Below are 11255 nucleotides of genomic sequence, written 5' to 3'. Positions count from 1 at the left end.
ACCCCAGGAAGAATAGCTGCTGCCTTGACAGGAACTAATGGGGATCCATAATAAACCCCAGGAAGAGTAGCTGCTGCCTTGGCATGAACTAATGGGGATCCATAATAAACCCCAGGAAGAGTAGCTGCTGCCTTGGCAGGAACTAATGGGATCCATAATAAACCACAGGAAGAGTAGCTGCTGCCTTGGCAGGAACTAATGGGGATCCTAATAAACCCCAGGAAGAGTAGCTGCTGCCTTGGCAGGAACTAATGGGGATCCATAATAAACCCCAGGAAGAGTAGCTGCTGCCTTGACAGGAACTAATGGGGATCCATAATAAACCCCAGGAAGAGTAGCTGCTGCCTTGGCAGGAACTAATGGGGATCCTAATAAACCCCAGGAAGAGTAGCTGCTGGCAGGAACTTGACAGGAACTAATGGGGATCCATAATAAACCCCAGGAAGAGTAGCTGATGCCTTAACAGGAACTAATGGGGATCCATAATAAACCCCAGGAAGAGTAGCTGCTGCCTTGCAGGAACTAATGGGGATCCATAATAAACCCCATGAAGAGTAGCTGCTGCCTTGGCAGGAACTAATGGGGATCCATAATAAACCCCAGGAAGAGTAGCTGCTGCCTTGGCAGGAACCAATGGGGATCCATAATAAAACCCCAGGAAGAGTAGCTGCTAAACCCCTTGGCTTGACAGGAACTAATGGGGATCCATAATAAACCCCAGGAAGAGTAGCTGCTGCCTTGACAGGAACTAATGGGGATCCATAATAAACCCCAGGAAGAGTAGCTGCTGCCTTTGGCAGGAACTAATGGGGATCCATAATAAGCCCCCAGGAAGAGTAGCTGCTGCCTTGGCAACAGGAACTAATGGGGATCCATAATAAACCCCAGGAAGAGTAGCTGCTGCCTTGGCAGGAACTAATGGGGATCCATAATAAACCCCAGGAAGAGTAGCTGCTGCCTTGGCAACAGGAACTAATGGGGATCCATAATAAACCCCAGGAAGAGTAGCTGCTGCCTTGGCAACAGGAACTAATGGGGATCCATAATAAACCCCAGGAAGAGTAGCTGCTGCCTTGGCAGGAACTAATGGGGATCCATAATAAACCCCAGGAAGAGTAGCTGCTGCCTTGACAGGAACTAATGGGGATCCATAATAAACCCCAGGAAGAGTAGCTGCTGCCTTGATCCATAATAAACAGGAACTAATGGGGATCCATAATAAACCCCAGGAAGACTGGCTGCTGCCTTGGCAGGAACTAATGGGGATCCATAATAAACCCCAGGAAGAGTAGCTGCTGCCTTAACATGAACTAATGGGGATCCATAATAAACCCCAGGAAGAGTAGCTGCTGCCATGGCTTGACAGGAACTAATGGGGATCCATAATAAACCCCAGGAAGAGCTAGCTGCTGCCTAATGGGGATCCATAATAAACCCCAGGAACTAATGGGGATCCATAATAAACCCCAGGAAGAGTAGCTGCTGCCTTGGCAGGAACTAATGGGGATCCATAATAAACCCCAGGAATGGAGTAGCTGCTGCCTTGACAGGAACTAATGGGGATCCATAATAAACCCCAGGAAGAGTAGCTGCTGCCTTGACAGGAACTAATGGGGATCCATAATAAACCCCAGGAAGAGTAGCTGCTGCCTTGGCAGGAACTAATGGGGATCCATAATAAACCCCAGGAAGAGTAGCTGCTGCCTTAACATGAACTAATGGGGATCCATAATAAACCCCAGGAAGAGTAGCTGCTGCCTTGGCAGGAACTAATGGGGATCCATAATAAACCCCAGGAAGAGTAGCTGCTGCCTTGGCAGGAACTAATGGGGATTGGTAATAAATACAAACATAGCAAGCCACGGCCACGTGACTCACTGTCTGTAGGAGCGATCCATAATAAATATACTGGCCAGGGTGGCAGACCTAATAAACTGGCCAGGGTGGCATACCCAATAAACTGGCCAGGGTGGCAGACCAAATAAACTGGCCAGGGTGGCAGACCTAATAAACTAGCCAGGGTGGCAGACCTAATAAACTGGCCAGGGTGGCAGACCTAATAAACTGGCCAGGGTGGCATACCCAATAAACTGGCCAGGGTGGCAGACCAAATAAACTGGCCAGGGTGGCAGACCTAATAAACTAGCCAGGGTGGCAGACCTAATAAACTGGCCAGGGTGGCAGACCTAATAAACTGGCCAGGGTGGCATACCTCAAAAACTGGCCAGGGTGGCAGACCAAATAAACTGGCCAGGGTGGCATACCTAATAAACTGGCCAGGGTGGCATACCTCATAAACTGGCCAGGGTGGCATACCTCATAAACTGGCCAAGGTGGCAGACCTAATAAACTGGCCAGGGTGGCAGACCTAATAAACTGGCCAAGGTGGCAGACCTAATAAACTGGCCAGGGTGGCATACCTAAAAAACTGGCCAGGGTGGCAGACCTAATAAACTGGCCAGGGTGGCATACCTAAAAAACTGGCCAGGGTGGCAGACCTAATAAACTGGCCAAGGTGGCATACCTAATAAACTGGCCAAGGTGGCAGACCTAATAAACTGGCCAAGGTGGCAGACCTAATAAAATGGCCAGGGTGGCATACCTAATAAACTGGCCAAGGTGGCATACCTAATAAACTGGCCAGGGTGGCATACCTAATAAACTGTGGTATATGGCAGATGTAAGGCTGTGTGTGACTGACGAAGAGCGGAGAGAGAGAGAGAGAGAGAGGTTGAAGACCTGTGTGTGACTGACGAAGAGCTAGAGAGAGAGAGAGAGAGAGAGAGAGAGAGAGAGAGGTTGAAGACCTGTGTGTGACTGACAGAGAGAGAGAGAGGTTGAAGACCTGTGTGTGACTGACGAAGAGCGAGAGAGAGAGAGAGAGAGATTGAAGACCTGTGTGAGACTGCCAGAGAGAGAGAGAGAGAGAGAGAGAGAGAGAGATTGAAGACCTGTGTGAGACTGAGAGAGAGAGAGAGAGAGAGAGGATTGAAGACCTGTGTGAGACTGCCAGAGAGAGAGAGAGAGAGAGAGAGAGAGAGGTTGAAGACCTGTGTGTGACTGAGAGAGAGAGAGAGAGAGAGAGAGAGAGAGGTTGAAGACCTGTGTGAGACTGACAGAGAGAGAGAGAGAGAGAGAGAGAGAGAGGTTGAAGACCTGTGTGACTGACAGAGAGAGAGAGAGAGAGAGAGAGAGTTGAAGACCTGTGAGACCAGAGAGAGAAGACCTGTGTGAGACTGCCAGAGAGAGAGAGAGGTTGAAGACCTGTGTGAGACTGCCAGAGAGAGAGAGAGAGAGAGAGAGGTTGAAGACCTGTGTGAGACTGACAGAGAGAGAGAGAGAGAGAGAGAGAGAGAGGTTGAAGACCTGTGTGAGACTGACAGAGAGAGAGAGAGAGAGAGAGAGAGAGGTTGAAGACCTGTGTGTGACTGACAGAGAGAGAGAGGTTGAAGACCTGTGTGAGACTGACAGAGAGAGAGAGAGAGAGAGAGAGAGGTTGAAGACCTGTGTGAGACTGCCAGAGAGAGAGAGAGAGAGAGAGAGAGAGAGATTGAAGACCTGTGTGAGACTGCCAGAGAGAGCGAGAGAGAGAGAGAGAGCACACAAAAAACTATACATACCTTGGCCTAAACATCAGCGCCACAGGTAACTTCCACAAAGCTGTGAACGATCTGAGAGACAAGGCAAGAAGGGCATTCTATGCCATCAAAAGAAACCTAAATTTCAACATACCAATTAGGATTTGGCTAAAAATACTTGAATCAGTCATAGAGCTCATTGCCCTTTATGGTTGTGAGGTCTGGGGTCCGCTCACCAACCAAGACTTCACAAAATGGGACAAACACCAAATTGAGACTCTGCATGCAGAATTCTGCAAAAATATCCTCCGTGTACAACGTAAAACACCAAATAATGCATGCAGAGCAGAATTAGGCCGATACCCACTAATTATCAAAATCCAGAAAAGAGCCGTTAAATTCTGCAACCACCTAAAAGGAAGCCATTCCCAAACCTTCCATAACAAAGCCATCACCTACAGAGAGATGAACCTGGAGAAGAGTCCCCTAAGCAAGCTGGTCCTGGGGCTCTGTTCACAAACACAAACACACCCTACAGAGCCCCAGGACAGCAGTACAATTAGACCCAACCAAATCATGAGAAAACAGAAAGATAATTACTTGATACATTGGAAAGAATTAACAAAAAAACAGAGCAAACTAGAATGCTATTTGGCCCTAAACAGAGAGTACACAGCGGCAGAATACCTGACCACTGTGACAGACCCAAAATTAAGGAAAGCTTTGACTATGTACAGACTCAGTGAGCATAGCCTTGCTATTGAGAAAGGCCGCCGTAGGCAGACATGGCTCTCAAGAGAAGACAGGCTATGTGCACACTGCCCACAAAATGAGGTGGAAACTGAGCTGCACTTCCTAACCTCCTGCCCAATGTATGACCATATTAGAGACATATTTCCCCCAGATTACACAGATCCACAAAGAATTCGAAAACAAATCCAATTTTGAAAAACTCCCATATCTACTGGGTGAAATTCCAGTGTGCCATCACAGCAGCAAGATTTGTGACCTGTTGCCACGAGAAAAGGGCAACCAGTGAAGAACAAACACCATTGTAAATACAACCCATATTTATGCTTATTCATTTTATCTTGTGTCCTTTAACTATTTGTACATTGTATATATATATATAATATGACATTTGTAATGTCTTTACTGTTATGAAACTTCTGTATGTGTAATGTTTACTGTTAATTTTTGTTGTTTTTCACTTTATATATTCACTTTGTATGTTGTCTACCTCACTTGCTTTGGCAATGTTAACACATGTTTCCCCTGCCAATAAAGCCCTTGAATTGAATTGATAGAGATACAGAGAGAGAGAGAGAGAGAGAGAGAGAGAGAGAGAGAGAGAGAGAGAGGTTGAAGACCTGTGTGTGACTGACAAAGAGAGAGAAAGAGAGAGAGAGAGAGAGAGAGATTGAAGACCTGTGTGAGACTGACAGAGAGAGAGAGAGAGAGAGAGAGAGAGAGAGAGGTTGAAGACCTGTGTGTGACTGACGAAGAGCGAGAGAAGAGAGAGAGAGAGAGAGAGAGAGAGAGAGAGGTTGAAGACCTGTGTGTGACTGACGAAGAGAGAGAGAGAGAGAGAGAGAGAGAGATTGAAGACCTGTGTGTGACTGACGAAGAGCGAGAGAGAGAGAGAGAGAGAGAGAGAGAGAGAGAGAGAGATTGAAGACCTGTGTGTGACTGACAAAGAGAGAGCGAGAGAGAGAGAGAGAGAGAGAGAGAGGTTGAAGACCTGTGTGTGACTGAGAGAGAGAGAGAGAGAGAGAGAGATTGAAGACCTGTGTGACTGACAAAGAGAGAGAGAGAGAGAGAGAGAGAGAGAGAGAGAGAGATTGAAGACCTGTGTGAGAGACCTGTGTGACTGACTGAGAGAGAGAGAGAGAGAGAGAGAGAGAGAGAGAGAGAGATTGAAGACCTGTGTGAGACTGACAAAGAGAGAGAGAGAGAGAGAGAGAGAGAGAGAGAGAGAGAGAGAGAGAGATTGAAGACCTGTGTGTGACTGATGGTGGTTTCCAGGGATCAGGTTTCCAGGAAGCGTGTTCAGGGTCTTCCAGTTCAGGGTGACTCCTCTGTAACTACTAACACCTGGTGTTTCACTGAAGCAGCAGCCACAACCACATTAACTCTTCACACATCACTCTGAATGAACCACAGAGACATGTTGCCAAAAGCTAAATGAATCTCTTACCCGTATACTTTAAACAACCCCCAGAACAAGCCTGGTCACATCAGAGGACCATATGCGGAATAAATCCTGGCTGAGACAGCCGGACACATTGACATGAACTCTGCTTCTGATCAAACACCACTAGAAGACTAAAAGACAAAAAACACAAACGCGCAAATCCAGAGGCATAACTCGCTGTACCTTTCACGCTGTTTTACTGTCCCACTAGAAGACTAAAAGACAAAAAACACAGTACATACCAGGTAGGAGGAACTGATGTCCAGACTGAGTGACCAGACGATCCCAAACAGACTGCTGTGAAGCAACACACACGGACGGACTCATTCAGATCCCATGTGTTTAGTGTAGAGGTGGGAGATACCTCAGGTTTTCCTGTTCCAACTACACTAGATGGAAAAACAGCTGTCGGAGGGGAAGGGAACGACCCACCCTGAATCCTACAGGACGGGCTTGGAATGCGTGTCTGTCAGAGTGGATGTGAAAGAAACTTGGAACTCACTGTGGTGTTCTTTGGACCTGATGGGAGGAAAGGAAACGACGGCAGTAGAGAACATGATCAGTACTGACCACAGGATCACTCCCAAACGGCACCCTATTCCCTATATAGTGCACTACTTTTGATCAGAGCTCTATGAGCCCTATGAGCCCTAAAGTAGTGCACGAAATAGGGAGCCATTTAGGATGCATCCCCACAAGACTTGTGACTGTGACTAACGTTCTGAGGTCGGCTGGTAAGACATGACTGTAGTCTTCTGAGAAAAGACACACAAAACGAGGTGTTGACAAAGGTTTGTTGTTGTTACTGCACAAACAGTATACTTGGAAAAGGCAGAAAATAAACAGTCAAGAACACAAGTTTCCTCTGACATTTTATTGTTGGATGGGAATGTAGCAGCTACACTTATAACATGGATCTATTTTCACCATTACAATGTTCTGGATAGAAGCGGTCTTGGAAAACGCTTTGAGAAGGTTGCAGACAGACAACAGAATCAGGTTCATTCAATATTTAGGCCGGTTTACGCCTCTGATTCCTGCCGACTCTGACTGACTGTATTGTCGGCCTTCTTGATGGCAGCTCTTGGTAAACACCAGAAACCACCTATTAAATATGACATGATACCAAACCAATCTATTAAATATGACTGGACATGATACCAAACCAATCAATTAAATATGACATGATACCAATCTATTAAATATGACAGGACATGATACCAAACCAATCTATTAAATATGACAGGACATGATACCAATCTATTAAATATGACTGGACATGATACCAAACCAATCTATTAAATATGACAGGACATGATACCAATCTATTAAATATGACAGGACATGATACCAATCTATTAAATATGACAGGACATGATACCAAACCAATCAATTAAATATGACATGATACCAATCTATTAAATATGACTGGACATGATACCAAACCAATCTATTAAATATGACAGGACATGATACCAATCTATTAAATATGACAGGACATGATACCAAACCAATCAATTAAATATGACATGATACCAATCTATTAAATATGACTGGACATGATACCAAACCAATCTATTAAATATGACTGGACATGATACCAATCTATTAAATATGACTGGACATGATACCAATCTATTAAATATGACAGGACATGATACCAAACCAATCTATTATGACATGATACCAATCAGGACATGATACCAATCTATTAAATATGACAGGACATGATACCAAACCAATCTATTAAATATGACATGATACCAATCTATTAAATATGACTGGACATGATACCAAACCAATCTATTAAATATGACAGGACATGATACCAATCTATTAAATATGACAGGACATGATACCAATCTATTAAATATGACAGGACATGATACCAAACCAATCTATTAAATATGACAGGACATGATACCAATCTATTAAATATGACAGGACATGATACCAATCTATTAAATATGACAGGACATGATACCAAACCAATCTATTAAATATGACATGATACCAATCTATTAAATATGACTGGACATGATACCAAATCTATTAAATATGACAGGACATGATACCAATCTATTAAATATGACTGGACATGATACCAATCTATTAAATATGACAGGACATGATACCAATCTATTAAATATGACTGGACATGATACCAATCTATTAAATATGACAGGACATGATACCAAACCAATCTATTAAATATGACAGGACATGATACCAATCTATTAAATATGACTGGACATGATACCAATCTATTAAATATGACTGGACATGATACCAATCTATTAAATATGACTGGACATGATACCAAACCAATCTATTAAATATGACAGGACATGATACCAATCTATTAAATATGACAGGACATGATACCAATCTATTAAATATGACAGGACATGATACCAATCTATTAAATATGACTGGACATGATACCAATCTATTAAATATGACAGGACATGATACCAATCTATTAAACAGGACATGATAAATATGACAGGACATGATACCAATCTATTAAATATGACTGGACATGATACCAATCTATTAAATATGACAGGACATGATACCAATCTATTAAATATGACAGGACATGATACCAATCTATTAAATATGACAGGACATGATACCAAACCAATCTATTAAATATGACAGGACATGATACCAATCTATTAAACAGGACATGATACCAATCTATTAAATATGACAGGACATGATACCAATCTATTAAATATGACAGGACATGATACCAATCTATTAAACAGGACATGATACCAATCCAATCTATTAAACAGGACATGATACCAATCTATTAAACAGGACATGATACCAATCCAATCTATTAAACAGGACATGATACCAATCTATTAAACAGGACATGATACCAAATCAATCTATTAAATATGACAGGACATGATACCAATCTATTAAATATGACAGGACATGATACCAATCTATTAAATATGACAGGACATGATACCAATCTATTAAATATGACTGGACATGATACCAATCTATTAAATATGACTGGACATGATACCAATCTATTAAATATGACTGGACATGATACCAATCTATTAAATATGACAGGACATGATACCAATCTATTAAATATGACAGGACATGATACCAATCTATTAAATATGACAGGACATGATACCAATCTATTAAATATGACAGGACATGATACCAATCTATTAAATATGACTGGACATGATACCAATCTATTAAATATGACTGGACATGATACCAATCTATTAAATATGACTGGACATGATACCAATCTATTAAATATGACAGGACATGATACCAAACCTTCTGATTACAAATATGACAGGACATGATACCAATCTATTAAAATGACCACACTACATTTAAATATGACAGGACATGATACCAAACCAATCCATTAAATATGACAGGACATGATACCAATCTATTGGACCCATGCAAACAATGATCACCAATCTATTAAATATGACAGGACATGATACACAATCACACGGACAAACTATACCAATCTATAAATACACACATGTTCACAATCATTAAATGCAGCTACAATAACATGTCATTATGACAGGACATGATACCAACAGCAACATAAATATGTCATTATCTTGTACAAATCATTAAATATGACAGGAGAACTGTGTAATTTCCCCACACACAGGAAAAGGTCATGATACCAATGCCAATCTGTTAAACATCCCCCACGTGGAGAAATCACATCTATTGGTCACCAATCCAATCTATTAAACAGGACATGATACCAATCTATTAAACAGGTGATAGACTAACTATGACAGGATAATACCAATCTATTAAATATGACAGGACATGATACCAAGGATTAAAATGTCCTGGACAGAAGGTTAGAGGATGATACCTGACATTAAATTGACTGGACATGATACCAATCTAGAAATTAGAGGATACCAATCTATTAAATATGACAGAAGGTTAGAGGATAAATGTGACTGGACATGATACCAGTTAGAGGATAATGTCTGACATGACCAATTAAAGAGGGATAATCTATGACACAGGACAGGAGGGATAATGTCCTGACATGATACCAAGGATAGAGGGATAATGATACCAACAGAAGGATGGACCAATCTATTAAATGTCTGACAGAAGGATGGAGGGATAATGTCTGACAGAAGGATGATACCAATCTATTAGGGATAATGATACCAATGACAGAAGGATAGAGGATACCAATCTATAATGTCCTGACAGATACCAAGGTTAAAGAGGGATCAATGTAAACTGACATGAAGGTTAGAGGATATGTCCCGACAGAAGGTTAGAGGGGGTAATGTCCCGACAGAAGGATGGAGGGATAAATGTCCTGACAGAAGGATGGAGGGATAATGTCCTGACAGAAGGATGGAGGGACATGTCCTGACAGAATTAAATATGAGGGATAATGTACCTGACAGAAGGATGGAGGGATAATGTCCTGACAGAAGGATGGAGGGATAATGTCCTGACAGAAGGATGGACAGGATAATGTCCTGACAAAAGGATGGAGGGATAATGTCTGACAGAAGGATGGAGGATAATGTCTGACAGAAGGATGGAGGGATAATGTCTGACAGAAGGATAGAGGGATAATGTCCTGACAGAAGGATGAGAGGGATAATGTCCTGACAGAAGGATAGAGGGATAATGTCCTGACAGAAGGATAGAGGGATAATGTCCTGACAGAGGATAGAGGGATAATGTCCTGACAGAAGGTTGGATGGATAATGAGGGATAATCTGACAGAAGGATGGAGGATAATGTCCTGACAGGAAAAACATGAGGGATCTATTAAACAGGACATGATACCATTTTGAGAGGAGCCCTGATAATTCACTGACATCAATAGAGGGACATGCTGACAGAAGGATAAGGGATTAACCTGACAACATACATGTCCTGACTGAACCTCGCTAAATATGACATGATACCAATCTATTAAACAGAAAAGCAGTGATATATTATTAAATATGACATGATATCATTTTAAAGAGGACCTGATACACCATCAATAAACAGCACTACCAATTATTAAATATCCAGGACTATCTATTAAATATACATGCTCAATGCTATTACCTATACACCCTATTCCATATATAAATAGTGACACTACCTGGTCTATTAAATAGTGCACTACATATACCAATCTATTCCATATGACATGACTCTGGTAAACAGGAAAGTATACCATCTATATAGGGAATAGGGTGCCATAGGGCTCTGGTCTAAAGTAGTGCACTATTAATATAGGGAAGGTGCCATAGGGCTCTGGTCTAAAGTAGTGCACTATATAGGGGGTGCAATAGGGCTCTGGTCTAAAGTAGTGCACTATATAGGGGCCATGAGGGCTCTGGTCTAAAGTAGTGCACTATATGGGGAATGGTGCCATAGGGCTCTGGTCTAAAGTAGTGCACTATATGGGGAATATGGGTGCCATAGGG

Source organism: Oncorhynchus nerka, linkage group LG27 (assembly GCF_034236695.1).
Source record: "Oncorhynchus nerka isolate Pitt River linkage group LG27, Oner_Uvic_2.0, whole genome shotgun sequence".
Taxonomy (NCBI): domain Eukaryota; kingdom Metazoa; phylum Chordata; class Actinopteri; order Salmoniformes; family Salmonidae; genus Oncorhynchus; species Oncorhynchus nerka.
The sequence above is the reverse complement of the archived record's forward strand: the minus strand, read 5'-3'. Positions refer to the sequence as shown.